General features: G+C 40.0%; 1 pseudogene across 1 annotated transcript in view; it reads left to right on the top strand.

Annotated features, from left to right (window-relative positions):
- The window catches only part of LOC309860796 (small ribosomal subunit protein eS4 pseudogene), a 57,304-nt pseudogene extending 54,117 nt beyond the window's left edge, over nucleotides 1-3,187 (top strand). Inside the window, exon 4 of the transcript XR_014316677.1 lies at nucleotides 2,480-3,187. The product of XR_014316677.1 is annotated as a small ribosomal subunit protein eS4 pseudogene (transcript). The remainder of the gene's footprint in view (nucleotides 1-2,479) is intronic.
- Nucleotides 3,188-12,601: the final 9,414 nt, after the last annotated feature.

Here is a 12,601-nt window from a genome sequence, read left to right as displayed (position 1 = left end):
GAGATGACTTTAAGCTACATTAGAACCAGAGGAAAAATATCAGCAAAGCCCACTGAAAAGAGTAAGTGAATAGCCTCAGGGGTTTGAGCCCCAAAGGTCAGACTGAATCTAATATCAGTTCTGTCTGGGAGTCAGAATCAGAAGATTTTTTGAGAGGTCTAGGTGTTTTCTTCATAATTAGGTGGAAAGAGGTGAGCCTACTCTTGGGGCTCATTTTTAAAATAAACCGAAGTCTTCCTATTCAACTCAAGATATGTGTACATAAACTCAGTACATAAAGAATAAAAGTGAAATATCCATTCTTTCCCTCAGATGTTTTGTTTCTGTGACATAAAAGCTTGCGGTGCCTGAACACTGTTCTGTCTTCAAATAGATTTGGACAGACACCTGTAAAAAAAGAAAATGCAAGGAAGACCACAGGAAGATAGGAGATAGAAGTTTAGAGGGAAGCTTGAACAGAGATGAAGAAAACTTAGGAAGATTCAATGGTCTTAGGGGCTAATGGAAGAGGAATAACAGAACAGACGTGCCAGTCCAAGCACCGATGCCCTCAGCACTGCTGTGAGGGGTGCTGGCTCCTACTAGTTTCTGCTCTAGTCTATAGGTTATCTGCACAAATCTTTTTTTTTAAGTTGGAAAATTTTTGAAGAAAACATCTGTGGGCAGAAAACAATGGCTACAGGAGTTTCCATAGTAAACCATTTTGATACCAATAAAAATCACTGGGGCAAACATGGAAGTCTCATCCCTTTTGTCTGACTTTCATTAAGAAAAATTGAATGTTTACTGATAATCCAGGGCATATCTATGTAGACCAACTGAAGTGCTTGAGGGGAAAATGTCTTTGTGAATGAGAGGGCAGGAGAGATTTTGGAAGCTTTTCTCTGATGTATAGCAAATATCAGCACTTATTTTTGGAATAATAACCTTAATTACATCCTTGCTTTCATAAAAAAATGAGAATACAATTTTCTGAGACTATTTCAGCAAATCTCTTGCGTTTAGATGTGGGTACTGTCTGGGAATCAGAATGCTAGACTTTGGTTTAGTTTGGATAAGTCAGTCTGAGAATTTAGAAAAGGCTGCTGACCCCTTGGCTTCATCTTTCACATCTGTAAAATGTGGAGGTTCACTTAGAAGTATTTTTTTTTTTTACTTAGAAGTATTTTAAGATCCCTTCGAGTGCCAATATTCTAGAAATCTATGTTTCTTCCAGACAGCTTAGAGAAAGAAAATCATGTCTCTAATATATGTCTTTTTATTATAAGTAATAAAAAATTAGGCTAATACCATAGTTTGAGTAGTGAAGATATTTCTGTCTTCGTGAATATCTGTGTTTTTTTAAGCTTACTCCAATTGAGAATTGTAGAACAAATGGAAATAGAACTTGTAACAGTATGTCTTTGTGTTTCTCTGGTTCAACCTTCCTCCATGGCAGAAGAAGTATGTGTCAACATATCTCTATGTAATATCCCAAAGTTGTGAAGTAGACAGATCAAAGTTCTTTTTAGAGAAACAGCACAAGAGTGCTGGAGAGGATAAACAAAATCCAATAAATGGGACTAGGCTCTGGAATATAGCACCCCAGTCAATGGACAGATGCTGGACTAAATGTCTTTATAGGCAAGCAGGTCCATGAAGTGTGGAGCATGTTGGCCTGGACTGCCTTTGCCAGTGACAAGCTGTGTGATGGAAGACAAGTCCCTTAGGCTCTCTGTTTCCCAGATTCCTTGTCTATAGAAGAAGGGATTGGAATGGATGTATTCCTAATCACTTTCAGCCTGAGAATCTTAAGACACTGTAAGAAGAGATTTAAATGCAGTTAATTACAAATTAAAAATGTAACCAAATGGCACAAGCACGTATTTTAAATCCTTAAGACAATGAATTGTTCAAAGATAGTCATTTACATATCAGTTATTTATAAGTTAACTAAAACTCATAGGGTCACGTGACTTTAGATACGAAAGAGACCTTAGCAGTAAGCACCAACTATTATAAAACTGCATTATAATTATTTGTGAATATGCCCCTTTCCTTGCTCCTCCTTTGAGGAAATAGTCTTGTGTTTCTTTGTATCATCAGTACTTCGACCAGTACAGATAGAGAGTAGACACTAAGTAAAGATTAATTAACAAATATTACAGATAAAGAACCAAGAACTCTGAAAAGTTCAGCTAAACCTGCCTGAACTCAAACAGGTAGCTAGATTGGAGCATCTGCCTCTTCTGAGACCCAATCCAGGAAGGGCTGGTTCCTTTTCAAGGCCAAATTGAGATAGTTTTTTTCAAAAAGTGACATTGGCAATGGCATCTTTTCCATGAAAACAGGTCTGCTAAGGACTTTAAGGCAGGCCAAAGAAAATTAAAGGGAGAATAATGCACAGAATAAATAACCAATCACTATTCATTGATTGATTTAAACCTTAATCAAATTACTATATCTTCTCAGAAGTAATTAGTTATCTTTTCATGCCTAGCACAGCCATGGCTTGTGGTCCCAAGGAGCATCTGAAGAGTGTAGCAGTTCTAAAGCATTGGATGTTGGATAAACTGACCGGTGTGTTTGCCCCTCACCCATCTACTGGTCCCCATAAGCTAAGAGAGTGTTTCCCTCTCATCATTTTCCTAAAGCACAGACTTAAGTATGCTCTAACAGGGAATGAATTAAAGGAGATCTATTTGCAGTGTTGATTAAGATTGATGGCAAGGTCCAAACCGATACAGCCCACCTTGCTGGTTTTATGGATGTGATCAGCAATGACAAGACTGGGGAGAATTTCCATCTGATGGATGACACCAAGGGTCACTTTGCTGTTCATTGGATTACACCTGACAAGGCCAACTCTAAGTTGTACAAAGTGAGAAATATCTTTGTGGGGACAAAAGGAATCCCTCATCCGGTGACTCATGTTTCTCGTGCCATCCGCTGTCTTGATCCCCTCATCCAGGTGAATGACACCATTCAGATTGATTTGGAGACTGGAAAGATTACTGATTTCATCAAGTTTAATACTGGTAATCTGCGTATGGTAAGCAGACGTGCTAACCTGGGAAGAATCGATGTGATCAGCAGAGAGAAACATCCTGGTCCTTTTGATGTAATTCACATGAAAGAGGCCAATGGCAACAGCTTTGCCACCTAGCTCTTCAACATTTTTGTTGCTGGAAAAGCCAACAAACCATAGATTTCTCTTCCCTGTGGAAAGCATATCCATCTCACCATTACTGAAGAGAGAGACAAGAGACTGGTAGCCAAACAGAGCAGCAGATGAAATGGTCTCTAGATGACATGATTAGAAGTCTTTATACTTAATTAAAGATAATACAACGTGATTTTTTAAAAAAAGTAATATAGTTCTATTTCTGTGGTAGCTATTCCTAAGACAATCACCTTTTGTTTCTTCTTTGCCTATATCACATGTCAGATGAAGTCTATTTCTCCACACCCTTGAATCTAGCCTAGCCTGCCACTGCTTTGTCCCAAAGAGCACAGTGAGAATGATACTCCATCACATCTGGTCCTGAACTTTAGGATGCTGGTGGCTTTTGCTTTGGTCCCTTGGAGCCTGTGGCTATCATACACAAAGTTCAGCTTCAGGGCTGAAGAGGTTCTGAGACTACATAGAGAAGAGCCCAGCTGTGTCCGGTCTTTTAGCATCCCTATCCAATCACCAGGCATGTAAGAAAGCGGTCTTGAACTGTCCAGAACAGCTCAGTTTCTAGCTAAATATCACAAAGTGACCACAGTGGAGAACCCATGCAACAGATGAATCACACAGTTGAGTCCTACTTGAATTTGCAATTAACAAAACTTGAGATATAATAAAAAGTTGTTGTTTTAGGCCACTTCATTTTGGGGTCATATATTTGCAGTAATAAGTAACTGAATTCTTTGTTTAAAAGTACATAGTTCTACATTTTCTATAAATGAAACTTTTCTTATCTCCTACTCTTAACCCAGGTTAACACAGTTTAGAAGGATTTAATAGTGCTGGTCAATTCGAAGTTTTGTTATGGTAAGAATTTCCCCAGGATATTAACATTAAGAAAAGCTACAGTTTATTTTACAACAAAGAAGTTCATTTTAATAGGACCCAAGGTATATAAGCTACACCATCAATTTCTTTTCCCATAAATGTAGCTTTACTTTTTTAAAAAAAGATTTTATTTATTTATTTTGACAGAGAGATCACAAGTAGGCAGAGAGGCAGGCGGGGAGGTGGGTAGCAGACTCCTCGCTGAGCAGAGAGCCTGATGTGGGGCTCGATCCCAGGACCCTGAGATCATGACCTGAGCCGAAGGCAGAGGTTTAACCCACTGAGCCACCCAGGCATCCTTATAGCTTTACTTTTTTACAGAAAAGTAAATTGAAACAGAAAAAATCTGCCTAGCACGGATGTATGTGTTTGACAAAAAGCATCTTGAGAGAATGAATGTCATTTGTAAAAATGAATAATATCATTCCTTTTCTTCCCCCTTTACTAATCCCTGATTTACTATTTCCACATTCACTTCAAGTACCTCACACTTATATATGGATTCCCTCAGAAAACCTTTACTGAATCCCTACCGCATTCCTGACATGATCCTAAGCACTGGTGAAGAAACTATGATGACTAAGAGGTAGAACTGTACCTCAAGGGGCAACCATTCTACCAGGGAAAACAAGTGCACTACTAAACAGTGTCCACGGGTATGGTGAGCACTAAAATGGCAGGAAGCACGAAAGAGAATGGGAGCTCAGAGATGAGAAGCAGGGCCTACAGAAGTAGGGTGAAAGTTCCAGAGAAGGTAAAGTTGGATGCTGAAAGATAAATTTTTCAGACAAAAGAAATTTGCAGACAAAGAAATGGTAAAGGACATTTCAGGCAGAGACAATGACCTTTGCAAAGGGAGGAAAAACTAAGGCAAAAATGGCAAAACTTCTGTTGTGGATGCAGCAAAGGACTGATGGGGGAAGGCAGGGAACTAACAAGAGATAAATAACGGACTATGGTAGAGATGGGCTGGGGGGGACACAGACTGAAGAACTCTTAGGCCATGAACTCACAGTCAACCGGCCTTCACCCAGGGTTCCCTATGAGGCCTCCTGGGTGGGGAGCGTGGCTACCGCGATCCTCAACTGATTGGAATAGAGGTGAACAGCGGGTCCAAAGTCTGTTCATCCTTTGGCTTGACTATAATCAAGCTGATTCTCTATCTCAGACATTTGTCTTAAGAGATATGATTGGAGACTCTGTCTGATCATACGGTAGTGTATACTGGATCAACTGCCATGTAGACATGTGGACCTCACGGCAAGCCTGAGCCACAAGCCGCTTAATGCTTCAGGCCATCAGCAATGCTACAGGCCTTACAGAGTCTGTGGGTGAGAAAATGGAGCTGTCATGCTGAGAGAGGCAGAAATGAAGAGGCAGCCCATCAGAATGGAAGCGAGAGTGACAGAAAGATAGACAGAGACCCATGAAAACAGCCACGGGTAGATCGTTTCTGGGAGGAGCTGGTGGGATTGCATAATCAGGCCAAATGTGGTAGAGATGCCAGCCACACGAGAACCTGGCTTTATCCACTGGATTTGACCATTATTACTGACCTCAGAAAGAATGCAGTCTCAGAGGACATGTGACCAGAGTCTAGACACTATTATTAGGAGATCTAAGGCTACAGAGTGTGCGAAATAAGGTGAATGAAATATGACAGATACTGATGACTTCTCCTATCAACCGGTGGGGTCTTGGGAGATGGCTGCAAGGATGAGTGGATTCGAAAGTTGTCCCAACGGGCCACCCTTCTCATATTTCTCCTTATTTGAGGAGGAATCTCACTCTGCATTCTTCTGAGATCTGCTGCCTTCTCTTTCATTAACGATCACAACCTACGTCGCCAACAACTTCGCCAATGTACGACTCAGCAAGTCCCCACTTTGCCTAATTACCATTCATATATTCAAAGACTGGATGGAGAATATCAGAAAACCTTACCTTTTAAAGAAGGTTGGGTCGCCTGGGGCCACGAAGAGATGGAACAAAGTGAACTAGGTTTCGTTCCTTTTGTGGTTTTTCCAACCCTGGGATCTTTAGGCTGTGTTGACGCACCATGTAGATGGTAGAACAAATGTCAACAACATTACAAGGCTCCGTATCTTGTTGCTTGCTCAGCCGTTGACACCTGATCCACTGTAGTTTGTAGCTTCTCTTTTGTCTGGTGGTGCTGCCTCCCAGCAAAGAGCAGGGAAGCTGGTGAGCCTAGCAGTCCGTGGGAGAACCAGTTGTGCAAGAGGGGCCTGGAGCAGCTGGAGGACCGCTGCTTGCTGTGATATCCCATTCCTTACTCCCCCTCAGAGGAAGGGGCACCTCAGACCTTTCAGGAAAACAGACCTTGCTTTTAGAACAATAGCAGGAGCGCCTGGGTGGCTCAGTGGGTTAAAGTCCAGGGTCCTGGGATCAAGCCCCACATCAGGCTCTCTGCTCAGCGGGGAGCCTGCTTCCTTTCCTCTCCCTCTGCCTGCCTCTTTGCCTACTTGTGATCTCTGTCTTTCAAATAAATAAATTAAAAAAAAAAAAAAAAAGAACAACAGCAGACTTAAATTTCCACCTGTCCTGGAGGAGAAATGAGAAGAAAAAAATGGGCCATGAGTCATGACCAAAAGAAGGCAAAAAACCACCAACAAAAGAATGTCCTGTGAGAAAGCTCAGAGCCGAGTTTTATTCATTTGTTTATTACTGGCTGAGATATAAAAGAGTTTAAACAGTAGATATGCCTTCTCTGGTTATTGTAGTAGCCAAATAGATTAAGGCTGATCGTCTTTGCTTGCCGCCAGGGAGCACCAGTGCTCACACCATTCCAAACTTCTAACAAGATCAGCGTTTTTTAGCCCTTCGTAATCGGACTCAAGTCACTTTTTGAAAAGAATGCTGGCAAGTTGGATCGCCAAGGCTCTGTTTATTATAGCACAATTCTCAAATCCTCTGGATGTCTTTTTATCACATCTGCAGTCTGTTCTGCTACAACGTGTGTTTTTAAATGCAAATCAGCTCATATGCGATTGGTAATTAGGGGAGTGATATCAGCATAACACAGAAAACAAACATGGTTTTTCCTACTGGGTTCATTGTCTGAAGCGATCAACTGTGTAAGCTTTTTCACAGTTAAATAAAACAGAACTTCAATGGTATTTGAAGAGTTTGGGGGGAAATAAAGCTGAAAAGTCTCTAAATATCTTCCTTTATTTGAAGAGAGGGGCCGGCTCCGTGGCCTGAAGTATCAGTGACATTGTCCACTAGGCTAATCTACCTGAAGAACGGGTAAGTGCAAGGATGATAACCTGAGAAGGTATTTTCCTGTATTAAAACAAGACAACAACAAAAAACAAAAGTACCAAAAAAGAAAAAACTTCTGAGTCATAATTTTACTTTAGCTGTCCTTTATCAAAGTGACTGTTCTAAAGACCTGTATCTCCGCGGGGAAAGCTTCAGTTCCAGGCTTTGAAACATCAAAGGTAGGGCAGACAGATTTTCAGGGCAGAGGCTAGTTGGGATTTAGCTCAATCTTAGTATCTTCAGGATTCTTACCATTTTGGTTAGTGCCCTTATTAAAAAGTGCCATAGCTTTCGAGGATCTGCTCCTAATCCTGTTTTTTCCAATGAGCGCTGTTGTTTACTGCATGATTTTGCAAGACGTGAAGAACGCAAATGTCCAGTTGCATGGTAGAAACACCTGTGTTAGTGTTTTTCTGGAACAACGTTTGCGTAAGACTTAGGAAACACCAGACATTTTCTGCACATTTTATGTACATTATCTCATCTAATTCTCACAACTTAAGGAGGTTGGTTCTATTACTCTGCCCTCTTTACAAATGAGGAAACAGATCCAGAGAGAATAAATGGAGATCAGAATCATGACTGCTCCAAGTAGCTATGCATCTGGGTGGGGTAGGAGGGAGAGGTCCTATTCTTTAAGTTAAAACAGTGGGAGGGCTATCTTAAAGGGTGAGTTTGCTGGGAAATCAGATTCTGTTAGAATGAGATTATTCGATACAGGTAGCATATAACCTTACTTGATGAGAACTGGCTTTCAAGCTTTTCACACAGGTTAATATACATAACCAATTTTTCCTTTAACTCAGTAAGGTACATACTACTCTTCTCCAGCTTTTAATCAAGTTTTCAATAGATATCCCGTATGAACCAATGCAATGCTATGTGCAATGGACTGTAGTTATTGCATTTGTTACTCTGGTAGGAGCTGATTAATTGCAACTTCTCATCCTCTTCCCTGTTCCCTCCCTCCTTCCTCTGAGATTAGGTCAGCACAAAATCAGGCCAGACATGGAAAATGGAGACCCCATAAACCCCTTCGCACACAAGCTTCTAAAAGGCTCAGTTGCTTACTTTTCTACATATGAAATTGCCGTGGATAGAGAAATTCTTTCAGAAATTGATTTAATGAGAGTAAATGAAATTTTAATGGTAAACAGGCATTGTGTAAGCTGCCTAAGGCACAGGCTTCTGTCACTAGCAGAATGTAATAGGTGATATTATCCTCAGCTGCCTTTCTGTGCATCTGAAGATTAGTAACAACCCTTCTTGTTTTCAATGACGAGTTCATAATGCCACGAAGTACTGTAGAAGCTTGCTGCCTCCCCTGCTAATTGTATTCTTGGGCTCTGGAAGGAGAAAATTTCGATTACTGAATTACCATTGTATTTGAAAGTTCACAAGGCAAAGATGTATAAAAATGGAGAAGATAATGCCTATAAGTTTATAAAGAAAGAAAAATGTGCCATCGTCTTTTATAATTCTCCTTTTCATTCTTTTGTAACAAAATGCTCTTCTGCTTTTTTTTTTCCCCCAAATTTTCTTTCTGGTGCCAAGTATCTGAGGCTTAGTTATAGTTCCTCTTCTGAGAACAAATTTGGATTTTAAAGCATTCCATTAGATACAGATCAGAGTTTAGCTAAGTGTGAGTTAAGGGCCATGCCTATCAGAATCATCTGAAGTGCTTGTTTAAAAAAAAAATTGTGAATTCTTGGTGCCAAGATCTCTTTACTGAATTAGAATATTCAATGTGAGATTCTAGGCCTCTATGTCTTAACAAGGGACTTATGTCTTTTACATACACTAATGTTTAGTATGGGTAAATTTGGTTTTAAATTACTGACTGAGAAAATTCAGAGTATTCACAATAGGTGTAATTGTTTCAGCCAAGCAAAACAACCATTGATTGATTAATTGGTTCTTATAGATCCCAAGTTTTTCTCTGACACTTTGTGGATAGCCTTTGTTTCTTCATCCAAACTGAGTCAATCAGTGGTGAGCATAGCGGCCTTGCAAATTGAATCAAGAGAATTAAATAATCCACTCAGTCAATTGAAAACTAAGGACCAAGTCAATAAATCAAAATCCAATTGTATAATCCATCTCAGAAGTTTTATTTGACTGAAAAATGACATTTAAAACACCTATACACAAAGTGTGTTAAGACAGTTGAATTGATTAATGAGCATAGTAGCTTTCTTTTTTTTAATTTATTTTTATTTATTTTCAACATAACAGTATTCATTGTTTTTTCACCACACCCAGTGCTCCATGCAATCCATGCCCTCTATAATACCCACCACCTGGTACCCCAATCTCCCACTCCCCGCCCCTTCAAAACCCTCAGATTGTTTTTCAGAGTCCATAGTCTCTCATGGTTCACCTCTCCTTCCAATTTACCCCAACTACCTTCTCCTCTCTAACACCCCTTGTCCTCCATGATATTTGTTATGCTCCACAAATAAGTGAAACCATGAGAATTGACTCTCCCCGCTTGACTTATTTCACTCAGCATAATCTCTTCCAGTCCCGTCCATAGTAGCTTTCTTAAAACAACCACCAGCATTAAGATCAGAGATATGTTTACATTTATCTTAAAAATCTTCAGTTGCAAATAGTAATACATGCAGGTCATTCGAGACCTATAAGTTGCTAAATCTAAGAGACTCTTTTCAGTACCTAATTTGCTTGACTTTTCATCAGTCATTTGACATTGCTGACTACTCCTTCCTTTTTGAAACAGTCTTGTCCCTTAGCTTCTGTAAGTCCACATTGCGTGAGTGAAGGTGATGCACCTGCTACAGTAGATAAACACCCAAATCTTGGTGGCTTAACACAAAAGAAATTTCTTTCTCACTCATATAAAGTCCGATATAGTATTTTCCCCTAAGGGATGAAGAAGGTTTCTGGCTTCTTCTTGAGACTGACGCTGAGCTACTAGATGGAAACGAGAGAGATCATTATGGGAGACTTTTTTTGTACCAGCTTTGAAAGTGGCCTTCATCAACTTCTGTTCACATTCCATTAGTTAGAGCTCAATCATATGACAACACTGAACTTCCTGGGAGGCTGGAGAAGGAAGAAGAGGCAGAGAGGTGCTCAGATAACAATCTTTGCCAAACAAACTCTTCTCATTTTTTGTGAGATATATATCTCTTTGTATATTCTTTCTCAGATGCATTTGTGACCCTGTTCTTTACCCGATCCTAGAACTTTGACGTACTTCAAGGGGTTGTTCTAAGTCTGCTACTCTTTTTAGTCTCCAAAATGCCCCTGGCCAATAGCATTCTTCCAGATGGGTTTAATGGATGTCTCTAGCCCATGGAGCCCCCAAAGCAAAGTCCAATCACTACTGAAACTCTACCTATTAATGTCTCAACTGTACCTCAACATCAAACATGCAAAAGTGAACTTGTCAGTTCTATTTCTCCTTCCAGCCTTACTTGACACAGTAAACGGCACTAATCACCACCAAATTGCCCAAATCAGTCATTTCTCTCCATCTCCAATACCCTGATAAAGTACATCTTTTTTTTTTTTAACTCTTTCCTGGTTTCTACCTAGAGTCCTGCTCTCCCCAATCCACACTGTCATCAGAGTCATTTTTACAAAATTGAACTATGGTTATATATTTTCTCTGCTTTAAATCTTTCAGTGTTTCAATCTTATGTCCCTTGGACAATAAAATCCAAGCCCTTTCACATGGTTTATGGTGTTCTTCATAATTTAGTTCCATTCTCCCCCTTGACCTCTAGCTCCTTCCCCCTCACTCTTTTTCTTGAACATCCAATTTCCTTTTGGTTACTTTCTAAGGTATGCCATTCTTTTTCCTTGTGACCAAGCTGCTCCCTTCATTTAGAACACTTATCCCTGACCTCTTTCAAAGTGTAGGCCCAACTCATTTTTCAGGTCTCAGTTAAAAATGCCACTTCCTTTTGGAAATCTATAGTAATTCCTTAGTTTATATTAGAAGTCTTGCTTATACTCCTGTGACACCTTGAATTTTATTGTATTTTCTTGGTTAAAATGTTTATTTAGCCCATTGTTCTGCAGTCCTCATGAGAGCAGTAGCTCTATTTGTTGCATTTACTACTGTATCTCCAAAGTTCTTAGCGGGCCTATTAGGAAATTTGTTGGTGAGTGGATAAAATTATTAAGTGATAAACTTGACAAGCTTCTGTCATATTTCTGCAAATTCTATGATACAAATGGCTGCTTATATTTCATAAATTCTCTATGATACAATTTTCCAGAAGTCCAACTTCTGATGGCATCTTGACCTAGCACCTTCAGTCACATTTTCGAATGAGGAGCCAGGCTGTTCTTCATTTGCATGCTTTATTCATTCCCATTATGATCAACATCCTCAACAAACTCTGGAAAAGCCAAGGAATGATTTCCGTAATGCCTCCCAGAGGAACCACAATAAAGGAAATCAGAGAGACATCTGTGTGTTGCTTATACCTTCATAATCCTTTCTCGAGTTGTAAATTATCTAACAACACATATTGAGCTATTCTATTTGAAAAAGGAGCTATGAACACAATAACCAATTCAGTGCCTTGAAGCTTTACCATTCCTTGAGTTCCTAGACCCAATTTCAACATGTGGAGGGGGTGTTTCTCATACCAGCTACTAGAGGTTCTTGGACACCACAAGGATGTCTGAAAATTCAACTCAATTCCCCAACGATCTATGGGGAGATAACCTCAGTTTCCACAGGTAAAACATTCATTGCTACAAGACCACAAATCCTCTAGCCCCACTTCAAATGCCCGTCATAAGCCCAGGTTATTACTTGTACTTCTGATTAACGGCCTATAAACCAAACTTTCCCATGACCTCCTCTTTGGGTTCAATTAATTTTCTAGAGCAGCTCAGGGAAACTCAGAGAAGCATTTACTTACCAGACTGTTGGCTTATTTTAAAAGGGTATAATTAAGGAATCGCCAGATGGAAGAGGTACACAGGGCAAGGCATGAAGAAAGAGCCTGGAGTTTCCATGTCCTCTTCAGATGCACCACTCTTCCAGTCCCTCCATGTGTTCACTTATCTGGAAGTTTCCCCAGCAAGACCCCTACTCCTGCTTTCCTCTTCACAGGAAGGTTAACCTTATCTTAACAGTTAGCTCCTCCTCACTGTAATGTTAAAACCTCCTCCCAAGGAGAAGCACAAACCTCTTTAACATAATATACAAGGTATATATGAGCATGTTTCCTTAAGACTCCTGAGTGACTTTATACCCACCTCTACATGCAATGACAAAGATTCCTTTCTGAATAT

The sequence above is a fragment of the Mustela nivalis genome (assembly GCF_964662115.1).
Source record: "Mustela nivalis genome assembly, chromosome: 3".
NCBI classification, from domain to species: Eukaryota; Metazoa; Chordata; class Mammalia; order Carnivora; family Mustelidae; genus Mustela; species Mustela nivalis.
The sequence above is the reverse complement of the archived record's forward strand: the minus strand, read 5'-3'. Positions and strand labels throughout refer to the sequence as shown.